We start from the raw sequence: 12,500 nt of genomic DNA, 5'->3' as shown, positions 1-12,500 counted from the left end.
AAGAAGATGAGGAGGTTGAGTTGTAAACAGGTGAATAAACGCTACCGGGGTCTAAGGCGATGTCAGGCAGGGCATCCGATTGGACTACAGTCTATACCAAAGTTAAAGCAAAGTCCTTTATAGAAGGCAACCGTGCTTAACTCATACAAAATTGAAAAAAAGAAAATTAATAGGAGAAGAAGAAGTTCTGTCACCTTTGCCTTTGTTTTCTTGTTTCATATATCTCTTGTTTATTTTCATTTATTTATTTATTTATCTATTTATTTATTTATTTATTTATTTATTTTACTTTTTAGTTAAAATTGAGGTAATTACTTAGTAATTTTAAGCCTTGATCAACCAAGATCAATACCTCTTTAGGGTATTGTTATATAGTCATTACGTTACATGATAATTGCTGGTCTTTCAAAAAGAGGAGTTTGATAGTAATTTTGTTAATGTTAGTATATATATATATATATATATATATATATATACATACATATATATATATATATATATATATATATATATATATATATATATATATATATAAGCTATTCCTGAGTCAGTGCATCGTAAACATTCATACACGTTTCTTACACAGCATAAAATGACATTTGCCTTTCCAATCCAATACACGTAAAAGAACCGCCAGCACTAAACACACCCCCTTCCTCTCTCTCTCTCTCTCTCTCTCTCTCTCTCTCTCTCTCTCTCTCTCTCTCTCTCTCTCTCTCTCTCTCTCTCTCTCCCCGGAGCCAATAACTGATAAGGAAGTCCGTTTAAGAAAGCCAAAAGGAAAAATCTCCCATAAAGAAGGTGGACGAAAATATCAACACGAAAGCGGCGTCGTCGAATCGGCCCGAGGAATGGAGGTCGACTGCGAAACAACAATGGGGCAATGAGTTCCTATCCTGGGCTCGCGAGCCGCTTGTCGTAGTCACTCGTTTTATGTCTATTTTATGAGAATCTTGGGAGCAATAATAGTCGATCACCCTTCCCTCTCCCTCTCTCTCTCTCTTTCTCTAGTTCTCCCTCCCCTCCCCTGATTCGTCCGGGCCCTCCAACGAGGACACTGCTCGCCAATAACTTCAGACCAGCGTGAGCATAATTTCGCAGTTGTCCACACTCTGTTGACTTCGTCAGCTCGTAGTTTTACGTTTCTGTGCTGTGAGTAAGTAGCCATCTCGGGTCGCACTTGGAGGTGAAGTAAGGGCTTGAGATAAATGGCTGCGTACCCCGACCCTTGAAAAGGAACTAAAGGTCATAATGCACTGATGCAGAATTTCAAGTTTGGAAGAAATGTGCCTCTGAGAGAGATTTTACAGGAGTGGTAATGTCAGAGAGAGGAGGGTGCCTCTGAGAGAGATTTTACAGGAGTGGTAATGTCAGAGAGAGAGAGAGGAGGGTGCCTCTGAGAGAGATTTTACAGGAGTGGTAATGTTAAAGAGAGGAGGGGTTTGGGGGGGGCGCTTTTAGTAGGGCGTACTGGAGTGGGCGTTCCAGTTGGGCCACTGGAAAAACTGGAAGAGCTGGAAGATTGTATAGTGTCGTTTAGAACGTGTCTAATGGGGCATAGGGAAAAGATATGTGATCTGGATTGAACGTTGGTGTTTATGGAGATATGCTCGAATAATCTCTGGTAGAATTAGGAAGAGATGTGAATAAAAGTTTGGTTAGCTCAGTTTTTCGAAGACTTGATGCACGCAATGGAATTAAGAAATGAAAATAAAAGTTTAACAAAAATAAAGTTTTTCGAAGACTTAGCATGAGTTCTAAAATTGTAGAGAAGAACGACTCTCCAGGTAGTAAAACCACAAGGTATTTCTTGGAGGAGATCTCTAGTTTTTTGAAGACTTAACATACAAAATGGTACTAAAGATGTAGAGAAGAAAGACTCTCCAGGTACTATAGCCATAAGACAGTCTTTGGAGATCTGTAGTTCTTCGAGGACTTAACATAAGTCCTCAAATGTAGAGCAGAAAGAGTCTCCAGGTAGTATAACTACAAGACAGTCTTTGGAGATCTGTAGTTCTTCGAGGACTTAACATAAGTCCTCAAATGTAGAGCAGAAAGAGTCTCCAGGTAGTATAACCATAAGACAGTCTTTGGAGGAGATTTGTATTTCGAAGACTCAACATAAGTACTAACCTGTAGAGCAGAAAGACGACTCTCCAGGTAGTATAACCATAAGACAGTCTTTGGAGGAGATTTGTATTTCGAAGACTCAACATAAATACTAACCTGTAGAGCAGAAAGACGGCTCACCAGGTAGTATAACCCCAAGACATTCTTTAGAGGCCATCATATTTTTGAAAACTTAACATACAAAATGGTACGAAAGATGTAGAGAAGAAAGACTCTCCAGGTACTATAGCCACAAGACAGTCTTTGGTGATCTGTAGTTCTTCGAGGACTTAACATAAGTCCTCAAATGTAGAGCAGAAAGAGTCTCCAGGTAGTATAACTACAAGACAGTCTTTGGAGATCTGTAGTTTTTCGAGGACTTATTATAGGTACTAAAATGTTTAAAAGAAAGACTCTCCGAGTAGTATAACCATGAGACATTCTTTGAAGAACTGTAGTTTTTCGAGGACTTAAAAGCTAAAGCAATTCCACCCCCCATGTAAAAATCCCGGGAAACGCAATGCGCCAAAGATACATTTTTTGGACACGTAAACAAATCTCCGTGGATTTCTTTTATTTCATACATTATGTAAGTGTTATCAACAATAATATTATTGATATTAATAGAAATTATTAGTTTATATATATATATATATATATATATATATATATATATATATATATATATATATATTATATATATATATATATTCACTATAATAAATATATACATATATATATATACAGTATATATTTTCTATAATTGTTACCAACATAAAATTATTTCCGAAGTAGTTGTGTTTAACATAAGTACTAAAATATAGAGAAGAATAACTCTCCAGATAGGATAACCACCTTCAGCTATCCCAGTTTTTCGAAGACTTAACATACACACTAAAATATAAAGAATAACTCTCCAGGCAGTAAAACCAGAAGCTATTCTTTGTAGAAGATCTCTAACCAACGACCTGGCCTTTCTGCCCCGCGAAATTGGGCTTCTTTTTGTCCTTTTGTCCCCCAAAAGTGGCGGCAACATAGCCCTTGGAAAAACATATTCCGGTCAGCATCTCCCTCGCGTGAGATGTGACAGATGGGGAGGCCATAAAGACTTGGGCCGAATAAAGACTTTTTTAATGTCAGTTGCAAGAGCGGTAAATCGAGAATGATAACCGGGGGAAAAAAAGAAACTCTCGTCCTTTTATTTCAAAAAAAAAAAAAAAAAAAATTCACTTTGATTGAAATATATGACGCCATTTGGCAATGGTTTGAGATCATTCGCTTCTCTTTCGGTATGAAAAATGTTGGTCTTTATCCTTTAATTAAGATAACTTAATTGATATGGTGGTTAATGAAATGCTATTTCATGATTTAATTATATCATGATTTCCTTTGGTGTGTGTGTGTTTGTTTGTGAGTAGCTTCCTGACTACAATTTTAATCGTAGAGTAATGAAACTTGCTGGGATTAACTGGTGTGTAAACATCCGGAAACTATTAAATTTTGGAAGGTCAAGGTCAAAGGTTAAGGTCCTGATCAAGCAAAATGTACAGTTCACGTAATCAGCCATAAGTTTGGATATTGTTGTCACAGAGATTTCAAACTTGGTTCATATTTGAGTGTATGAAAATCTACGCCGACTGATGCATGTTAAAGTCAAAGGTTAAGGTCAAGGTAGAGCAATAGTACGAGAATTAAGCGGCCACGGCGGAGGTCTGCACTCTACTGAGTGCCCCTGTAGTTATCTTTCTGTTCTGTTCTGTAGCTCTGGCATCTCGTTATCACAATGTTGGCTAACTAATTTCTTATTAAAGTGGAGGCTGTTATATCCATTATTTTAATCTTTATAGTATTCTTAATTGGATAATTGAATCTAAACTTTATATAAATGGAAATAATTGCTATTTCATCCTCGCTTTTAATCTATTCCAATTTATAAAATTACTCTCTTTTCATCGTTTACACAACTCACAAAGGAAAATTGATATTTGCCCGCGTCCCCACACACAAAAACAAACACCCTCTTTCTAATCAAGAATTCGAACTCTGCGCGCCATCTATTGCACCCTACAATAACTATTGGCGATATTGGGGGTAACAGGCTGACAGCAATATATCTTCCTCTTTCGATTAAAGTCAGCAATGTTGCTGCCCTATTGCTCTTCCCCCTTTTCTCTTGACAAACTTTGATTACGCGCATATACACAGTTAACGCAAACACAAAAACAATAAAATTGATGGGCAATATGTGTAAACAAAACATGCGCTTCTGTTTTGACGTTTGAAATCTATAAATTCATACTCAGTAATTGATTTGGTATTATTATTATTATTATTATTATTTGCTAAGCTACAACCCTAGTTCGAAAAGCAGAATGCTATAAGCCTGAGGGCCCCAACAGGGAAAATAGCCCAATGAGGAAAGGAAATGAGGGAACTACAAGAGAAGTAATTAACACTTAAGATAAAATATTTCAAGAAAAGTAACAATATCAAAAGAAATCTTTCATATATAAACTATAAAAACTTTTACAAAAACAAGAGGAAGAGAAATAAGATAGAATAGTGTGCTCGAATGTACCCTCAAACAAGAGAACTCTACCCCAAGAAAGTGAAAGGAGGGATATGGATTGTAGAAATTTGCAGAACAATAAACACCATATTAGTGTTCTATTCAGGAAAACTTTAATCTATACAAACCTAGGAATAATGGAAAGAAAATAATGAAAGCACCAGAAAAAAATTAACTATAGAAGAGATTTCATAAGCCAGGCTGACACTTGCACGAATTTGTGGCACGCATTGTCACGACTCGAGTCGTGAACTGGCGTGAACTCGTCGTGAACTGGCGTGAAGTGTTCGTAAACCCGTCGTGACATCGTGACATGTCGTGACGAGAATTTTGAAGTGTTCAAAATTTTGGTCACGACAAAATTTCATGACCGGGTCGTGAACAATGCGCGAACTGTTCGTGAACTCGTCGGGACGATGCGGGAAGTGCGCAAACTATGCGCAAGCTATGCGTGAACTCGCCGTGAACTCGTCGTGCCAGTTCGTGTCAATGTGGACAGGTTAGCTGTGATTCTGAGGTAATTTTTTTTCTTTTTGATCTTCCAGTTCGTGCCACAAAATGTCACGACTTTCCACGACAAATTCGCGGCAAAAAGTCGTGTAAGTGTCACGGTACCCATAAACTACAAAAACATAAGACCAAAAATTATTCCATAAAATAACAAAGAGAAATTTTGTTGACCCTCCAAATTTATTAGTTTTGCCTTGATAGAAGTCATTTATAAATGTCCGTCATAATTTGCAAAGCTTTCTTTCTCTAAATTGTTTTTACCTCCGTCAACGAAGTTGGAAGGAGGTTATGTTTTACCCCTGGTTTGTGTGTTTGTTTCTGTGTGTATATGTTTGTTTGCGAACACCTTCCTGGCCACAATTTTAATAGTAGAATAATGAAACTTGCACGGATTAAATGTTATGTAAAAAGCTGGAAAAATTTAAATTTTGGAAGGTCAAGGTCAAGGTCAAAGGTCAAGGTCACGGTCAAGCACGTGTTTCATAGACACTCGTACACTGTAACGGTATCACTTTTTTTATCTCTCCCTCTCTCCCACATTGATAATAGAAACCTGTTTAAGCTTATCATTGCATGTTTTATACTATTTGAATTTTGCGTCATTCTTGCTCGCAACTGTCTGTATATAAACTCGTTTTATCAATAAACTTCGCTAGCATTCATATCGCCTCTCTATCAGTACCTAATAGCCACCTCGCACATATTCAAAATATTCTCTCTAAAGTTCCTACCATTCAGACATCGGACAATGAGGAAAGGATCAATTACATAAAAGTAAAACATCAAAGACTGTAATTTGATAAACAGATACGTGTCTAATACTTTCTTTTTATGTATGAATAATTATACAAATACACACACATATATATATACTTATATGTGTATGTACATGTATATATATGTATATGTATTACATAATATATATATATATACATTATATATATATATATATATATATATATATTATATATATATATATATATATATATATATATATATATATATATATATATATATATACATATATATATACATATACATAGATATATATATTATATCTATAATATATATATATATATATATATATATATATATATATATATATATATCTATATATATATATATATATATATGTATATATATATATATATATATATATATATATATATATATATATATATATTACACTATACACCTTTCCCACACGGGAGAGTTATTTTTATCTAAAATCTTACGTATCCATTTGACATATTCTTCTTTTCACATTAATAATGGTATTGTATTTTTTCATCATCTATTCCAAAGGAAATTCGACCATTTACTTCTCTCCTCTTCGTATGGTGTTACAAATCTGGCATATCCCTTCTCCCTGTCTTACATTCTGCACAAAATAAAATTGAAATATTTTATATCTCTTCTCCAACACTTAAAATATTCTATATATCTTCTTTGACACTTTGAATTGTCAAATCAGAATCTATTGTATTTTATTGTACTGTTATTACACCGAAGGATTTTCAATTGTAAACGATAAAAAAAACTGACTACCTTATGTTCTATATATAAGAAAATCATTGTTGATTAAAGTACATTCAGCCGTATTATTATTATTATTATTATTATTATTATTATTATTATTATTATTATTGTTATTATTATCATTATTATTATTATTATTATTATTATTATTATCAATTTTATTATTATTGTTATTATAACTGTTTTTTATTATTATTATTATTATCATTATTATTATTATTATTATTATTATTATTACTAGCTAAGCTACAACCCCAGTTGGAAAAGCAAGATGCTATAAGCCCAAGGGCTCCAACAGGGAAAAATACCCCAGTGAGGATAGTTTGTCATAGCGATTGAAGTGATAAAGATAAAACGATTGATATGTATTCCATAGATATATTTGATATATCTCCAAGTTGAGAAATACAAAACCATTCAGACCAATTTTCCAAAATGGGCGAAGATCTTTTTGAATCGAAGCAAAAGTATAAAACGGCCCAGACCCCTGAAGACCGAGACGTCCAGCTCAACCTTAAATTCCCGAAGGACCAGTGACCCTTCTCCATCTGGTGACCTGACTCTATTATCTCCTTTATCTTAGATCTTCCCCCTTCTCCATCTGTCCATTAAGAATTTCCGTCTTCCTAATGGCCCCTAAACACTCCCCTTAAGAGCCCCTATATCACCTTTATCACGTCCAGGTACAGTTCGAAAATTATTTCTTGATTCTTCTTCTTTCAAACACAATTTCGGAGGGAAATCGTTTGCCAAGGGGAGGTGTTTTCCCATTAGTCTTTTTGGAGTTGCAGCCTCTGTTTTCTTCTGGGAAAAGTCTTGCTTCTCTATAAGAGCATTTCCCATAATGGGGGAAATTTCCCCCTTGGGGAAATTTGGAGGTAAATTAAGGCTACCAAGAAGGAAGTGATTACATTGAAAACTAAGAATGAAAACAATCTCAGATGGATTTTTTTCATGCCTTCATGTCTGGGAGAGAGAGAGAGAGAGAGAGAGAGAGAGAGAGAGAGAGAGAGAGAGAGAGAGATTTACTCTTTATAACAGCATTTCCCAACAGTGGGGGAATTTCCCCCTGGGGGAAATTTGAAGCTAAATTGGAGCTACCAAGGGTGAGATGATTTACGGGCCTACTAGCAATGAAAAAAATCTCAGATGGAATTTTTTTCATGCCTTCATGTCTGAGAGAGAGAGAGAGAGAGAGAGAGAGAGAGAGAGAGAGAGAGAGAGAGAGAGAGAGAGAGATTCGCTCTCTATAACAGCATTTCCCAAAAGTGGGGAAATTTCCCCCTGGGGGAAATTTGAAGCTAAATTGGGGCTACCAAGGGTGAGATGATTCACCATGCCTACTAGCAATGGAAAATAAAATCTCCGATCGATTTTTTTTTTATGCTTTCATGTCTGAGAGAGAGAGAGAGAGAGAGAGAGAGAGAGAGAGAGATTTACTCTCTATAACAGCATTCCCCAGAAGGGGAGGGGGAATTTCCCCCTAGGGGAAATTTGAAGCTAAATTGGGGCTACCAAGGGGGAAATGATTCACCCTGCCTACTAGTAATGGAAAAAAAAATCTCCGATCAATTTTTTTTCATGCTTTCATGTCTGACGGAGAGAGAGAGAGAGAGAGAGAGAGAGAGAGAGAGAGAGAGAGAGAGAGAGAGAGAGAGAGAGAGGGAGAGAGAGATTTACTCTTTATAACAGCATTCCCCAGAAGCGGCGGGGGGGGGGGGGAATTTCCCCCTAGGGGAAATTTGAAGCTAGATTGATGCTATCAAGGGGGAATTGATTACACTGACAACTAGCAATGGGAAAAGGCTCAAATGGATTTTTTCATGTCTTCTTGTCTAACGGAGAGAGAGAGAGAGAGAGAGAGAGAGAGAGAGAGAGAGAGAGAGAGAGAGAGAGAGAGAGAGAGAGAGAGTTACTCTCTATAACAATATTTTCCAAACTGGGATAGATTTTAATCTACCAAGGGGAAATAATCACACTGTCTACCAGCAGTAAAAAAAACTGATTATTTCAGGTCTTCACAGAGAGAGAGAGAGAGAGAGAGAGAGAGAGAGAGAGAGAGAGAGAGAGATTATGCCAGTTGTATTTGTAACTATATGTTTATAAGCATATATGTACATTTTCAAAACAAATTAGTGAATAGTCAGACTTTGTTTTGACTACTCTTTTCCTCATGACACAAAGGGGTGAATCTGAAGGGCAGAAAGAAATTTAAGAACCATAATATTCTTAAACCTTAGATTTTGAATAAGCATTAACCTATTAAATCCAGTTAATCAAATACCCATGTGTAAGAATTCATTTAAATTTTCTTATTTTGTTTTTAACAAATAAAACATTTAAGAAAAAAATTGCACAGCTTTTGCATGGTCTAATTCAAAAGAAAATCCAGGAATGACTGGAGAGAATATTTAACAGGATTTGAGAACAAAATCCTCAGAAGAATATTGGGAGTTAAATTGCAGGACAAGATTAGAAATGAAACTATAAGAGAGATTACTCGAGTGCTATATGTGGATGAGATCATTGTGAGGGGTAGATGGCGATGGTTTGGCCATGCTCTTCTCACTTCCAAAGAGAGATTAGTTCACCAAACTTTCAACTGGGCTCCACAAGTCACAAGAAGAATTGGAGGACCCAGGCCTACATGGCTCAAGACCATGAAAAGTAGGAGATGATGAATGGTGAAGTACTGATTTAAAACCTCAAGATAGAGATGACTGGCGAAATCTAACCGGGGCGCTTTGCTTCAATCGGCATAGGAGATGATGATAATGATGATCATGATGATCACTATGATAATTCCTTTACATTTACCGATAGTTCTATCGTCCTTCTTCTGCCCTTCTATTTTCGTAGAATTTCTTAAAGAGGGAATTTTCTAATTCCTTTACATTTACCGATAGTTCTATCGTCCTTCTTCTGCCCTTCTATTTTCGTAGAATTTCTTAAAGAGGGAATTTTCTAATTCCTTTACATTTACCGATAGTTCTATCGTCCTTCTTCTGCCCTTCTATTTTCGTAGAATTTCTTAAAGAGGGAATTTTCTAATTCCTTTACATTTACCGATAGTTCTACCGTCCTTCTTCTGCCCTTCTATTTTCGTAGAATTTCTTAAAGAGGGAATTTTCTAATTCCTTTACATTTACCGATAGTTCTATCGTCCTTCTTCGGCCCTTCGATTTTCGTAGAATTTCTTAAAGAGGGAATTTTCTAATTCCTTTACATTTACCGCTAGTCGTATCGTCCTTCTTCTGCCCTTCTATTTTCGTAGAATTTCTTAAAGAGGGAATTTTCTAATTCCTTTACATTTACCGATAGTTCTATCGTCCTTCTTCTGCCCTTCTATTTTCGTAGAATTTCTTAAAGAGGGAATTTTCTAATTCCTTTACATTTACCGATAGTTCTATCGTCCTTCTTCTGCCCTTCTATTTTCGTAGAATTTCTTAAAGAGGGAATTTTCTAATTCCTTTACATTTACTGATAGTTCTATCGTCCTTCTTCTGCCCTTCGATTTTCGTAGAATTTCTTAGAGAGGGAATTTTCTAATTCCTTTACATTTACCGATAGTTCTATCGTCCTTCTTCTGCCCTTCTATATTCGTAGAATTTCTTAAAGAGGGAATTTTCTTGGGCCGGTAAGCCATGTTTACTCCGAACTGTGGAGGAGCTCAATTTATCGGAGATTCTCCGATGTTTTATACTTATTGCCTTCCAATGAAAAACAAAGAAATCCTCATGTTTGCCTCCTTCCTTTGCTTTGAAAAAGACAGACTGGTAATGAAAGGTCATTTGTTGCCGTTATAAAGAACTTGGTTTTGAGAATTTAGACTTAGAGGGAGAAATAACCTTTCTGTGGAGAGTAAAGTTATCTATGAAAGAAAAATATTTATTCTTTCATTTATGTAGTGAGATTTGAAATTGATAAAAGAACCTTTCAATGGAGAGTAAAGTTATCAATGCAAGAAAATTAGTTATTCTATCATTTACGTAGTGATATTTAAGACTTAAAATAAAAGAACCTTTCTGTTGAAAGTAAAGTTATCTATGAAAGAACAAATATTTATTCTCTCATTTATGTAGTGAGAGTTAACACTTAAAAAAAGAACCTTTCTGTGGAGAGTAAAGTTATCTATGCAAAAAAAATATTTATTCTCTCATTTATGTAGTGAGATTTATGACTTAAGAAAAGAATCTTTCTGTGGAGAGTCAAGTCATCTATGAAAGAAAAATATTTATTCTTTCATTTATGTAGTGAGATTTGAATTTGATAAAAGAACCTTTCAATGGAGAGTAAAGTTATCAATGCAAGAAAATTAGTTATTCTATCATTTACGTAGTGATATTTAAGACTTAAAATAAAAGAACCTTTCTGTTGAAAGTAAAGTTATCTATGAAAGAACAAATATTTATTCTCTCATTTATGTAGTGAGGGTTAAGACTTAAAAAACGAACCTTTCTGTGGAGAGTAAAGTTATCTATGCAAAAAAAATATTTATTCTCTCATTTATGTAGTGAGATTTATGACTTAAGAAAACAATCTTTCTGTGGAGAGTAAAGTTATCTATGAAAGAACAAATATTTATTCTCTCATTTATGCAGTGAGATTTGAGATTTATAAAAGAACCTTTCAATGGAGAGTAAAGTTATCAATGAAAGAAAAAAATTTATTCTCTCATTTATGCAGGGAGACTTAAGACTTTAAAATATAATCTATTTGTGTAAAGTGATCAATGCAAAAAAAAAATATTTGCCCTCTCATTTATGTAGTGAGAGTTAAGACTTAAAAAAAGAACCTTTCTTTGGAGAGTAAAGTTATGTATGAAAAAAATAAAAAAATTTTATTCTCTCATTTAATCATTTATGCAGTGAGATTTAAGGCTTAAAAAAGAACCTTTTTGTGGAGCGTAAAGTTATCTATAAAAAGAAAAATATTTATTCTTATCTATGCAGTGAGATCTAAGATTTAAAAAACAACCTTTCTGTGGAGATAAAGTTATCAATGAAAGAAAAATAATTATTCTCTCATTTATGCAGTATGATTTAGAATTTAAAAAACAACCTTTCTGTGGAGAGAAAGTTATCTATGAAAGAAAAATATCTAGTCTCTCATTTATGCAATGGGATTTATGACTTAAGAAAAAAACCTTTGTGTGGAGAGTAAAGTTATCTATGCAAGAAGAATATTTAGTCTCTCATTTATCCAGTGAGATTTAAGACTTAAAAAAAGAACCTTTCTGTAATGAGTAAAGTTATCTCTGCAAGAAATTATTTTCTCTTATTTATAACGAGATTTGAATAATTTTTATGAAAAAAAAATGATTTTATCAAGGGAAACTAAAAGTTTTTAGAATAGAAATATAATTAGTTTACATCATGCGTGATAGCTTTTAGATTTTAGGAATATGGAAAGTATATAATGATTGATTCAAATTTATGAATCAATATTTACATGATTTTATGATTTCAAGAAAAAGAACTGATGAATTTATTAAGAGAAATTAAATTTTTTTTATTAAATATAAATATAATTATATTTCATTATGCGTCTTATCTTTTGAATATTATGAATATGAAAAAATTAAAGTCAATTCAAATAGAAATGGCTATTGAAAAGATGAAAATTCTTTCTCTCTAAGAGTTAGTTTCTCATATTTAGAAAAAAAAATGGATATTTTACACAGTTTTTATGACATATTCGACAAATAGGGTAATATGTGTTACATTATGTGATAAAATAAAGAATTTTTTGGTATATAACTATGAATTTATGA

General features: G+C 34.1%; 1 pseudogene; it reads right to left on the bottom strand.

Moving 5' to 3' along the window:
* Nucleotides 1-12,500, bottom strand: part of LOC137618535 (uncharacterized) — a 127,642-nt pseudogene that overhangs the window by 4,927 nt on the left and 110,215 nt on the right.

The sequence above is a fragment of the Palaemon carinicauda genome, chromosome 24 (assembly GCF_036898095.1).
Source record: "Palaemon carinicauda isolate YSFRI2023 chromosome 24, ASM3689809v2, whole genome shotgun sequence".
Lineage (NCBI taxonomy): Eukaryota > Metazoa > Arthropoda > Malacostraca > Decapoda > Palaemonidae > Palaemon > Palaemon carinicauda.
This window is presented reverse-complemented; position numbering and strand designations above follow the sequence as displayed.